Source organism: Lepisosteus platostomus, chromosome 20 (genome assembly GCF_059453375.1).
Source record: "Lepisosteus platostomus isolate fLepPlt1 chromosome 20, fLepPlt1.hap1, whole genome shotgun sequence".
In the NCBI taxonomy this organism is placed as follows: Eukaryota; Metazoa; Chordata; class Actinopteri; order Semionotiformes; family Lepisosteidae; genus Lepisosteus; species Lepisosteus platostomus.
The window spans coordinates 6149261-6163603 of NC_142630.1; the positions used below are offsets into that span (position 1 = coordinate 6149261).

General features: G+C 36.9%; 1 protein-coding gene across 5 annotated transcripts in view; it reads right to left on the reverse strand.

The window, feature by feature from the left end:
- The window catches only part of LOC148644368 (uncharacterized), a 38264-nt gene that overhangs the window by 7807 nt on the left and 16114 nt on the right, over positions 1-14343 (reverse strand). The window lies entirely within an intron of this gene.

Consider the following 14343-nt stretch of genomic DNA (forward strand, 5'->3'; position numbering starts at 1 on the left):
GACAACTAAAATCACACCATGTTTAATCTCTATGGTTTTATAAGTAGTCCACTTTTTGTAGAAACACAATGTTGGCAGCAACAAACTCCATGTATTCTCACATACTGTATGCACTGCCAGTTCTTCTGAGTTTTACTGAACATTAAGTCCTTTTATGACTTTTAACTAAAACTTATGCTGAAGGAAACTTTTTTATCTTTTATATTATAGAATCACCATCTACTGTCCCCCATGCGCCTCCCTGCTTTGAAATGACTGAATATTCATTGCTGGGTGGCACAGTGACGCAGTGGCTAGCATTGCTGTATTACAGAACTGGGGCTCTGGGTTCAATTCCAGACCTGGGGTGCTATCTGCTTAGAGTCTGTATGTTCTCCCTGTGTTCGTGTAGGTTTCCTCTGGGTACTCTGGTTTTCTCGCACAATCCAGACATGCTGTTAGGTTAATTGGCTTCTGGCAAAACTGCCTGAGAATGTGTGCATGTCTGTGCCTGTCTGTGTCCTGCAATGGACTAGTGTTTGAACCAGGGTGTAACTTGCCATGTGCTTGTTGCCTGCCAGGATAGGCTCCAGATCCCCTGTGACCCTGAATTGGAAGAAGCAGCTAGAAAATGGATGGATGGATGATCATTCGTTAACTTGGTTCACTACTGCTGCACTCATATCTGCACAGCAGAGGAGCATATTTTGATGGTTGTCACCATCTACTTCTTGGGTTATACTTGCCAAGTCACAGTTGTAGTAGATGTGTGGCAATCTGACTTTCAACACAACAGACTTTTAGCTCCACTCAGCTGGATCCTTTTGGGGAGTCCCAGTCATAAACCAGTAGTGAAACAAGTCGGATGTAGACTAGAGATTTTTGCACTAAAGGTTGCGACCTGAGCTGTAACTATGAGCATTTAGGACTGAAAACACTTCTATACTTCTATACACAGAAAGTTATGGGTGTCTGGAACCAACCACATTGTTGATGCAGACTACCTGGAATTCAAGAAATGGCTGGAGGAGATCCTTGAATCACTTTGATACCAAAAACCAAACAAGCTAGATGGACCAAATGGGCTTCCATGTTGGACCATCCCTAGAAATGCTCTGCTTGAATCTCAGGCCACTGAAAGGGTGTTACAGGGTCAACTGAAATACGTTTTTTTCAAACTCCATACAGAGATATACAGTTCTAAAGCAGGAGTATAGAACTGTAGTTCTATACTCCTGTATAACTCATTTTCTGTCTTTCTAGAATTTGCATATGTGTAATTTGTATGTGTAACTAATTTTACAAATTTGAAGCTGAGGGAAGAAAATAAGCTGATACAAACAGATGTTGTTTAGATGGCTTTGCCAACTGCAACTGGGGGCCTATAAGTCTAATGAGATTTCTGTCAGTTTCAAGCTCTGCTTGTCCATCCAGTGCTTAAAATCATAGAAAGCTTCGATAAGCTTCCTCATTTTTCAGTTAAATTAATTACAATTAAAATAGACGACTATTTAATCGACTCAGAAAGTTTAAAACATTTTGATCAAAATACATGTAAACATGTTGCTGTGGAAAAGTCGAAAAACAGGAGCTAGAACTGGCTTTCTTGTTCATAAAGATATTCTTTATGAACAGGTTACACACCAGGTTAGAAAAAAAAATCAGTCGCTTCAGTCTAAAACAACAGACGACGACCTCATACAAGTATGGAAGATTCACTGAAACGCAGTGATACAGCAAAAAAAAAGAAAAACTTCTGAATCAACAACAAAACAAGGACCTGGTGACACAAATTGTGCATTCGGGATGACAGCAAGCAGTGCTTCTTTATACATTTTGATTCCTATTAATCTTTCAATAATCTGTGAGATGAAATTTTAATATACTGTAAATTAGTTCCTACTATCCATCTTAGAAAGACTAAACAAGAGGTCTCCACTTATTTACCTTTTTTGTACTTTTACATCATTTGATTTCTGCTAATTTCACCAAACAGGCAGCTAAGCCTTCTCCAGTGATTGGATGAGCAGCAATACATATTTCTTTTCAAAAGCAAAGGATGGTTCCTATCCTCAGCTAACACAAGGGCATGAGTAAAAGTGAAGGGAATCTGTGCAAAAACTATATCTCACCACCCACATCTTTGAAAGCAAGAGAAACTGAAATTGATCAGCTGCAGACACTTTCTATTTATGTGGCTCCAGATTTACACAATGCCCTGCCCTGTATCAAGAAGAAAACACTACAGTAACCTTTGGATGTATTCGTCTCTTCAATTGCCTTCAGCCCTTCTCTTTTTCTGCTGTCACCATCTGGTGCTCCAATTAACGGCTGCCTGCCGAACAGGCCCATCTTGTTTGCATCCTTACATTTTTATGTGGTGAGATATGAGAAAGCCAGAGAGGAACTTCTTAGCACTTCACAAGCCTATGTATAACATTAGTACCACAACATTACCTAAGGGACTCTGTACATACTGTACACCAGCTTAGTTATAAGTGCAACAGGGTGACTTATTTTTCCTTATTCTTTTAAAGTTAGCCTCATGGCATTGCCCTTTTAATAATACCTGGATGGGTGCAGCCTCCTCTTTACAGTTTCTATAAAAATACACCCGTTATAGGGCAGTTTTATCACCAGAGTCTCTATATAAAGCTTGTCTACAAGTCCATTTCCATAAAAGTCAGTGAGTAAAAACTATAAATTAAAGCTATAAATAAAAACATGTTATAAATGTAATGACTAAATGCTTGCCCTTTTGTGTTGCTGTGTTTTAAAGTTGGACACATTTAGGAAAATGGATGTGCAGATTTCTAAAAAACTCAACAGAACAGCTTAAACGGCGAATGAAAGGTGAGTGTTACTCTGTTTATCCAAATCATTAAGCTTAATTTGATATATTTGGGTGACAAGGTGACGCAGTGCTTTAGTGGTACTGCCTCACAATTTTAAGGTCCTGGGTCTGGTTTGGGTCTAGGGAGCATTCTGTATGGAGCCTGCATGCTCTCACTTCCAGAGAAATCCTGGCTTTGCTAAATGGTGTCTCTAAACTGTCCCTGTGTGTTTGCCTCGTGACTTTCTTGTGTCTCATCCAGTGTGGTTCAGCCTTGTAGAGCCTTGTTATGGAACAGGCTCTGGATTTTCTGCTTTTAATAGGAAGAAGTGGTTTTCTGAAAATGCAACACTGTACTAGAGGCAACTGCCAGCTACTCTGTATTGTGGTAGTGTTGTTATTGTTTTGAGCAAAATGTGGTGCTGGCAAATATTATTTTAATGGGTTTAAAGTTTTTGCGGTGCTTTTTTTGGGCCAATTCTGTTATATCCAACCTTTGCTATATAACAGAAAGTGATTTTGTTCTGAAGGCTTTCTAAAGACCTTTTGTGTCTCTCTTTGAAAACATAGTACCAACAAATGAGATTGTATTTTATAGAATTGATCTTATTTCATTAGCAAATCTTAATTAGACCTGTGCTACACATAGAAATAGCATTACAAATTCTAAATAACAAATATCTTTATAATCCCAATTCTTTGTCCAATAGAGTGTAACAGCAAATTAAGACACTGCTCAGCTCATAACGCATAACACTGAAATAAAGAAAGTAAACAAAAAATGAAAGCAGACATCAACACACACTACAAATGAGGATCATTGGATATACATGCGAGTGACGCTTTCTCATCAGAAATTGACTTTCAAATTGCAACCAAATGAGAAGGATATTGGTTTGCATGACATAGCAAGCAGACAGTGCATCAGTTGCACATCCCCCAGCAAAACATATAGTGACAATGGGAACTGTGAAAAAGGCAATGAAAGAAATAATGCATTCTAAATTAAACTTTAACAAGAAATAAATCTTGACATGAGTCAATTGCACAAACCTGGAGTGGAAATCTAGCCAGTATATCATCTGAACACTCCTACTCTTCCATCTCAGTTGTAGAACTGCTCTGCCTACAGCACACTGTTGTCAATCACCAAACTGGGTTTGGAAATTAGGGACTAGAGGAAAGAGTGCCGCCTACTGGTCCACCAATATACAGCAACCTGGTTACCCTTGTAGATCTCTCTCCATTCCCTGGTAGTGGCAGGCCTTGTTTTCCCTTCTGAGATCTGACAAAATCAGGCTAGTAACATTGCAGTTGTTATATATTTTTTGCTTTGCCTTTAAATACAGCTACTGTACCTTCTGTGGCATTTGTAAGAGGAGGCAGGAGCCTCATTTAATTATTCATGGTTTATATTAGCATTGATGTCTGGTGGAGCAGGTTGTAACTCTAGAAAATTGACTGTGACCAGTGCTAAATGCACCTTTAGATGAAGTGGAAGTCATTTAGCATAAGCCGTGCTCACTTAACCTCATGTTTCTTTTCTCTACTTCATGGGTTCACAGCTATACTAAAAGAAAATTGTCTTCCAGGATGTTTCAGTTGTGACCTCACCTCTTCTACAGAGCTAAGGGCTCAATCCAAAATATCTTAGAATACTGGAAATATCTCTGTACAATCTCTGAACACAGGGAGAAATGAAAAGATAAAAGTAGTTCAAAACACACATATAAAATATGTGTATAAATATGTAGTGTACACAGTGTAACATCTGGGACTCAGGGTGTGTTCTGCTAGAATGGAGCACAGATTTTGAATGAAAGTGCTTACTATTACATTGAGTTGGTTATCTTTGTTGTCAGTAGTGACTGGAACTGTTGATTTTAACAAAGGACTTAAGAGCAAAAGAACACAATCAGAAGTTGACTACTCAGCACTCAAGAGTCCACATCAGAATGATGGTCTGTGTTTGACATTTAAATATATAATGTTTAACTGGAAAGGCCAATCTGTTTCTCCGCAATAAGTGATTTTGTCGCAGGAACAACCCTTGACACTGGATATGAATGTTTCCTGTCCCTGTTGACCCATTCCATGCACTGATAACTCTCCATGCTGAAATCTCTATTATTTGTATGAAACTGACTTTTAACAAGATTCCATACCCCCACTGAATCATCAGGACCAAACTACTTGATTCCCTTTCAACCTAGAAGACCTCATTCAAGTTCACTCTTACACAGCTTGGAGTGAGGGTGAGCCTTTGGCTGAGATAGCAAAGGCAGAAATCCTTTCTACACATCAGAAGATGTAACTTTCCTTTCTAAGGGTTTTTTAATGATTGCTGTCTTGAGTGCAGATTACCCCCATTAAATAGATGCAACATTACATACTGTATATCTCTATACAGACTAAAGTATTGTATAGACCATACAGTACCTGTTTCCAGCTGTAACAGCTCTAAGTGATCTGCACTGAGGCTTATGCATTGTGGGTTGAATGGCACACTACTGTACCATTCTACACTAGACAAGAGGTTTTTCCAGGTTAGCAGAATGAAAAGGGCATATGGAAATAATTATGATCAGGGAGGAAATTACATGTTTCTGTACATAGGATACTGTAAAATTATAAAAAATCAGAAAGCCTACATAAATTTCATCTTTTTAATTCTGACATCAAAATAGGGAGAGGCCAGCACCAGACTGGGAGGGTGCATGCCCTTAGAAGTAAATATAATAACAGGTTTATTTTTAGAAATAACCCTAAATTACACTCCTGGAAATAACTGCTGACCACACTGTGAGGCTGAAACTAGGGTGGCAAACCACAGCATGTGTTTTGTAGGCAGTATTCTTTGCCCTCTGAATTAAAACTGTTCTTTTGAAGAAACAGAAATGGTTTTTTTTTTCAACTTTTTAAAACTTTTATTTTTGACTTTTGTGAGGGTGAAATCCACCCGTTCTAAAATATTACATCACCTGCTTTCCAGATTAAACAACCACCCAATCAGGTATTACCAAATATTACTCCATATGAGCAGGGATAATTTATAACTTTACAGATTTGGAAGGGACAAAATAAAATGTGCAGGAAATGTGAGACAAATGACTGTGTGTTCTTGTCCGCTACCTGAGAGAAACGAAATCTCTTCACATCCTGTGCTTCAGGAGGCAAGAATTCCAGATGTGTTTGTCTGCTAACACCCAGGCTACATCATGCACATCTCCTCTAGAGTGTCTGCACGCTGACATAGCTGGTCGAAGGCAAGTGTTCACAATACTTCCCCAATCACTTAAAAGATAATTAGATTGATTAAATAATTGTGTGATTGCTGGTGAGAAAAACAGTACGGTTTGTTCACCTTTGACCTGATGGTGGCAACACTACATTACAGAGGTTAAGGCTGTACTAGTCTTCAAATGAAATTACTGTTTGTCAGGCTGCAGTCATGGCAGAACACTAATGAAAGATCAACCTCGCGTTATACAATCAGATGCAGGACAGTTTAACATTTAGAAACCCGTTTTTTATCTCACTGTGCACAGGCGCAATCAGCATCAAGCCACAGGAAGAACTGCTTTGTCTGAGGCAGACTAGCTTTTAAATGTAGGGAATCCTGGATTGTAGATATCCTTTAACTCATAAAGTTTTACAACTCATCTGAATGCACACAGTATTTTCATATCTCTGCAGTAACGTCCACTGCTTCAAATGCATTCCAGTAAACTAAGGAAATGGATGATCAAACCATAATCAATAATATACTGTAATTTTATATGATAAAATCAAAAAGAAATGATAATGTTGTCTATAACAAAGCAACTGCAGGATTTTTTTTTTTTAGATTTTTGTACATTCTTTTGTAAAAATTTTTATAATTATGAGATTCTCCATTTGGTCTTGATATAAAACAGAATTTTGTTCATGTAATTATTATTGCTGATGTTACTTTACATAAAAAAATTATGCTTTTTAAAATGTGCTCTTCCTGTTAACATATTATTAATGTTGTTAACGATTAGCACTCATGTCATTTGCACTCATGTTATTAAAGATTAAGATTAATGATTGTTATTATTAACAATACTAATTAATCAGGCATATTAAGACTATTCATTTCTTAATAATTTAATGTTATTAGATGCTTAATCTGAAGATCATACCTCACTCAGAAATAATAAGATAAAAGGAACAGCACACACATCAGATTTCATCAGATTGAAAACTCAGCCATGGTTTCCAGTATGATCAGACATGCGGTTTTGGACCATAAGACATCACAATGTCACAAAGATTCTTGTTGTTGTATTATATATAGCCTGCATTCTAAATGAATTTAAAGACTCATCATTGTCCAGATGATTTCTCAAATAAATCCTTGCTGGCAGGTTTTTGCCGCATTTTGTCTTCTTTTTGTAGAGCTGAACTCTTGTTTCACTCTATTTCTGTTCAAATGCAGCAAATAGGTGACCAATCTTCAGAAGCCCCTCTGAGAACCCTCTGTTCTGAATGAACATTATTACAGGAACATTAAAGCTTTTTAAAGAGTTCAGATGATTTTAAATGCTTGTTTCAATCAAGCAGAAGAAAAATACCAGTGTCACTTTCCATCTGTGTGAATATCTTTAACATGGCACAGACATACGTAGTATTTACTGTATTTTTGAATGATATTGTAGCCCTGAAGATGATGCCTCTGTGTTTGAAATACAGTGCCAATGCTTTTGTCCTATGCAATAACTTCCTGCATAAGGCAGGAGCTTTATTTTACATTTTGGAATGCACTGTAGAATGTTATTTGTTATTTATAAGTTTAGAATACAACAAGGAGATTCACATTGATAAAAGCATGTTTCAAGTAAGTGTGATGCTAGATGTACTAGAATGAATGTTGTGAATGTTGAGTAAAACACAAAAGGCCTGGAAGCCAGAGGTGTCCAATCCTTCTATTGGAGGCCTGGTGTCTGCAGGTTTTATATGCCTCTGTAAAGCACCTGCACCTGGGGAACTGGAAGAAGCAGTTAAACTGCTTGCACTAAGCCAATAATATGTTGAGGCAGAACAGAGGAGAGCAACTTCGCTAATATCTGGTGCCTTCACTAGTTCTAAAAAGAATCTCACTTTCAGATTAAAGAAACTGAAGCTTTGAAGCCTGTAACAGTAAAGAGTATTTGGGTACTTGACTTGGATATTCAAAATTCTAAAAAGAATTGTCCAAGTCAATCCAGAGGCTTCTTTGAAATCACCAACATTACAAACATCTGGGAGACAAGACTGGAAATTAAGTTTAAGAGCACTCAGGACAGGAAACAGGGCATACTGTACCTTCACACTGAGAATTTGTGGAGTCTTGAATCATTTCTCAGCAATGTTGCTGAAACTAACTGTATGGGATCTGTTTAATTGGATCATTAATCTATAAGCAACCAATGAAGCAAGATAGGCTTCATGACGTTCGTTTGTCACCTTAAAATTATTAAGCTTTAATAATCATACAATAACCAGATAATTACATCAATATATTCAGTCTACATTGTTAGACTGAACTCTGAAAAGAGTATTGCAATCTGGTCCTCTTTGTAGACACTAAGGTGCATTCAATGAATTTTGTTACTCTGTCTAGTCTTCTTGCTACTGTTGGAAAACTCCATGTATAGATAGAAGCAATTAGCTAGGATCTGGCAAAGGCAGGGTGTATCTCTGGAAAGGAAGGTCTTGGAAAAAGCAATGTGTTCACAGTCTGTAATTTTTGCAGAAGCATGTGCCAAATTTGGAAACAGCTCCTGTTTTCCTGAGGTACATTTTTTATATTTTTATTATTCTGTGGTGAACTGATTACAAAGTAGGAGTGTGCAGTTATTTTTAAAGGTTCCACACATAAGGCTTTTTCACCATGCCCTCCCTTTTAATAGCACACATGTGCCATTAAATCCATACTAAAAGAAATAGAACCAATGTTAAAAAATGTGCAACAGTATCCTAAAATATACTGTATATGACCACAAGCGTACGGGCAAACTAGAGAATGACTGCTACTGTAGATGACTACAGTCAGCACTGATAACTTTAAAACGAACTTTCCTTTTTGATTTGTGGAAATATTAACCATGAGAAGGAAACATTACCTGATAAATCTATAATCATTATTATTTTAATAAATTAAATAAAATATTATTTAGAAGATCTAGATAATTTGGTTGCTATTAGCTAATAATTCTGAGGAACTCAAACCAGGTTATTGGCTTCTAAAACATTGCCGGGTAGCTACTGTAGTTTTTGAAACCCAAAACACTTTGTGCTGAAGAGATTTAAATGCACTTCTACAATACATAGATTCTGTTGTCAAGTTGGTGTTTCACTCTTGATTCTAAGGAAGCCCACTGTGTTGATTTCGTGAAATGCTTTTGTTTTGAAACAAATGCAAAGTTTTGAAAACTTGATTAACGTTGCCTTGCAGTCTTTACTGTTCAAGCCAAAAATATTTCACTTACTGAAATTACTTTGTTACTCACTGTATATTTAATAACAAAGTTTTGATATCTGACACATATTAGGCACAAATGCCACCCTTTGATTGGATTATTACCATTAGCTGCAATCTTACAGTAGCACACACTACAATGATATTCAGCGCTGATCATCAAAGGGTCCTCAGAACCTTTGAGCAAAAAGCTATTTCTGACAATATGTAAGAAATGAAATCACCACAAAAGAGAATTTCACAACTTCATGGGCACGATGTTGTGCAGTAGAAGAATCTTCACTTACTAATACAGCTACAGTATCTGTGTTTTTGAATTTGCTACCTACTGGTAATGGATGGAGTCATTGCTCAGTTACTCATCTGAAAGGACTAAAAGCTAGTATCTGGCACCCAAACACAAACTCACATACAGTAGGTCAACTTCCACAACAGCAGTTCTATTCCTGGATTAATCTTCTCTTTCATGTTAACACCTACTCCTTTTAAGAACATGTTAACCCAGTTCATAAACCCCCCTTTGAAGCTGTTTTTTTGAATGACTAATTAAGAACATTACAGCACCTGTTCATTTCCACTTCAAAGCCAGAAGAAAATAAATGCTTTCAAGATGTGTGCATCCAACAGGCGCATCAACATGAATGTACAGTATATTCTATCAGTCCCTCATATCATTACATAGTGTAAGTTATACTGTATGTGCACAGCAGAAGCACGTCAACACCGTCTGCTTTTGTCCATTACATTGTCTTCTGTCTTACAATATGTGGATTTGTGTCGATTCTGTGTTGCTGCATATCCATATTTTAGATACTGTCATACCTCTGCTCAAAATGGGGAATAAATTGTACTAACTAAAATTAGTATTTATTAGTATAGGGCTTGACCTACTGTATGTTCAGAGATTGGATGAATTGGATTAATTATTAGGAGTTCAACATACAGTACATTATCCCAACATTTCCAAGCATGAAGCATTTCTAATTTCTATCACTAAGGTGCTTCCCATCTTTTGAGTAGTTCCAGAGCAGCAATGTTCTTTATAGTGTGTCATGCTATGTGGCACTGGAGTGAGTATTTCCACATTCTAGCATCTGCTTGGATTAATGATTTTAAAATGTTAGGATACAGTACATATACTGTATTTGCAAGCACTAACTTGTTCTTTTTTCTAATGATTTATGTGATGCTTGGTACAGTAAACTTCTTTCTTTAAATCCAAAACCAGTTTTGACTACCCTTCAAAAGGTGTATTTTGCGCATTTTAGGCAGTTTGCTAGTCATGTTAAATAAGACTAAGAACTGGTTATTCTACTAATCCCCATGTGACTTTCCTAATGCCCTCATCCAACAATCTGAATTATCCCCCTTCAAAGTATTTATAGTTTTCTTCACAGATCTTAAACTGCACATATCTGACAACTTAGATGAATAGTAGATTATCAGAATGAGTCCTGAAGATGGCATACCTGTCACTCAGGATGCGTATGAAAGCTCAGGGGAGATATTAGCTGACTGGAACTTGTAGAAGCTGCCTGTGCCTTTCCTCTGTCAGATACTAGCTATTGGATTTATTGTCATTAAACTAGAGGTGTATTGACCGAAATTTCATCAAAATGGCAAGTACACCTGACAACATGAAACATGTGTTAACATTTAATATGTAACCCAAAATATATCTTAAGTAAACTACCTCAGTGCTGAAAATATACAGTAGTTTCAGCAGAAATATTATGGCAAGCTAAATAAGCAACACTTTTTCAAGGGCTTATAAATTATCCACAGTATGGTTTCGGAAAATGAAAACACATGCTGTGACCAACCACAGACCTTTGCTTCAAAAACTAATTTGCTGGGAAAGCTTTGAGATTGCACAGAAATTCAAATACTCGTTTTTGGATTTTGGATACCTTTAAGGAGGGATTCTGCCTTAGAGGTATTCAGTCATAATACTATGGATGATGGCTTTGCAACATTGGCTCCTCAGCCAAGCAAAGAATCCGAATGTCAGCTTGTGATTAAATCTCAGGTTTATTTAGCTTTTAGTGGGGTGCTGGAAACACTCAGTAATAACTCTAGTTCATTGGAGTGAACACAGGTTCACATTTTTCCAGCCCCCAATCAATCAATATCTTGCCAGAATTAAACCCTTTGGGGTAAAGAGAAATACTTTTGGAAATAATGTTTTATTAACGGAATAACTATATAATCTTATATATAATTTAATATTATATTATTTTTATGTCATGATATAATATATAATCATTCATTTTTTATTTCATCATGAGCAGAAACTTTCATCTAATCATCTGTCATCTTTCAAAGCCAAAAAAACAGTTGAATAATTAACATCAAGACCTACTTCCTTAAAACTTTGAGGCATTGCAAGGCTTGATACTACAAGAGCGTACAACACATCAATGATCTTGTAATAACCTAGTATGTTTTCATTGCGTAGGTTGATTCTGCATGGACAACAGCTACAGTACTTACACCTCTACAAAACACAATACCTGATAATACAATACAGTAACACAACCTGGTTTCATAAGTGAATTGTGCACAACCTGGGACAAAAAGAAGGTGTGATCTATAATTTTCCTCTAACACCTCCTACTCAACAGCTGCTTTTCACAACAGAAACAATTAGGAAAATTAAGGGTGAACACCTGTGCAGTTAGAGGCACACAGCTAAACAATACAACCAAAAAGGAAAACTTGTATCAGCAGACTTGACAAACCAAATGTTTCTCATCTTCCTTTTTATTGTAAGTATGTTTTTCTGCCAGCACATTCCCTGAAAATGCAAATGTCTCCTTTGTCCATGTACTGTACTAAATCACACCTTCCCCCAATCTCTGAAACATAACTCTGAAGTGTTCAATGGCATTTTTCCACTTTAGTTAAAAATACTGCCTGTGGAAAACTTCAAAGCTCTCATTTATTATCAAATTATTAGGAAATCCTTCTAAAGAATTTGCTTCATCTTCGTGGGCAACATGAACAGGGTGTGGCAAGTATTGTACAAGGTTATGAAATATTTGCAGCACAATCTCACCTCAGTCTTCCAGTGCGAAAGTACTCAGTTTAGGTACACATGAGGTTCACTCTAATGTAGTGTGAGATTGTACTGTACCTTCTACTGACTCTACCACGTTTCAGGACAATTACTGTCATGGCCTGGGAAGGAGATGCAACACTGTTTTATGACTTTCAAGACAGCCATACTTTTGCTTACGGGTCTCTTCATTTGACATCCTGATAGCTTGTCCAGTTACAGAGCAAATGTGAGTGGACTTCTGCTGAATTAAACATTTCCAAGAAAACCATCCTACAGACAGATTCAAGAATTCTAAGTGAAATTCTGTAGAACACAGGCTCCACTGAATGTATTGCTCAACAGAAATTAATTTACAGCATCATGTACAGTACAGCTTTCTGTGCACATTTTGCAATATGAATCACTTCTTTAGGTGCTGTTTGTTTAGGCTTTGCATGAAGCATGATGTTTTCAGTCCCATCATGCATAATGTTAGCTTGACACCTACAAGTCTACTAACCAGAAAAATCTGTGCTCCATTAGTCTAAAGACACTAGTCCAAAAAACACATTTTAGCCATATCACAGGAAACCAACACTGTTAGAAATTATACTTTTCTAATCAATGTTAATTTTTGGGTGCATGACCAGAGAATACTGATTGACCGGTAACCCTCATCCAGGTGTCCAGATGTCTTGAAAGTCCAGCTGTATTTCCAATCAGGAAGAGTAACATTGCAAAGCTCAAATTGTATTCTACCCCCCAGCATTTCCAAAATAAATCTTGCCCTATACTGTATGTCTGGAATAAATTGAATTACAGATCAGGGAGTGAAGAAAAAGAATGCTGCTGATTGCTGACACTTAAAATTCAGAAATGAGCATTATTATTACTGCCAGCAAGCTGTGTCCTCCTACTGAGGGCATCCTCAGATGTGGGCTGTGTGCTTGGTTTCCATATTAAAGATTAAAGTCGCACAATTACAAGACACAAGATGAAGCCACAATGACAGAACTGATATTCCACTCTCCACTCTTGCCCTTCCCCATCTAGGAGGATCTTTATTAAAGATGGTAAGAAAATAAGGTCCTGTGGCTTCTGGGGGTATATTACAGGGCACTACTCAAATCCAGCCTCTGTAAAGTAGAAAGGGCACACTGTATAACATATGTCTGGGTCTGTGTTGTTGGCCAGAATAGAACAGTCATTAAAGAGATAAGATATTCCTCTCCACAGTGCACCTAGCAAAGGATCAAGCTTTTTATGTGAAGTAAAAGACATAGTTTGTTAACATGTCTGTCTTCTGCTTTGTCAGTGTAGTTTGATTAGTCTGAGACAGGCTGTTGCTCCACTCCAGAATTCACAGCTGTTGAGCAAGCCCTTGAAGGGAAAGCCAGTTGCTCACAAAGCAACTAAAACACTTCACAAGATATGGACAGATCTTAGTAATGTGACTAAAACTCATAATTTATGTGTTTGGCTTCAATTTACTCAGTTTAGGAGAAGACCACCAGGCATAAGGAGGAGTCGGGGGAAATGATGACTTTAAGGCCTATTTTCATATCATTTTCAGAGGAAGCTATGAGCAAGAATTGGGACTTGTCTTTCTCTGAAACGTGCTTTATGAACTGGAGTATGATATTGTTTAATAAACTGAGAGATAACGACTACTGCTACATCTACCACAGGAGCTCTTACTCCTATTAATAATAATAATCACTGTGGAAAATATTTTCTCAAGATATCAAAAGCAGAGAAATGTTTAAACAAAGATAATGTAAATAAAGCACTTTGTTTATACTGTATGATTACATATCACTCACAACAATCCAGTTATTGCAGAGAAACAATGTTTCATGAAGATATGATTTACTCAGCCTTGATACAAAGGCTACTCAATACTGTTTCTATACACAAAATAAATAAAAAAAACATTTTTAAAACAACAAAAAACAAACAAATTATTTCTGTACATTATTGATATTTTATCACACACTCTAAAATAAT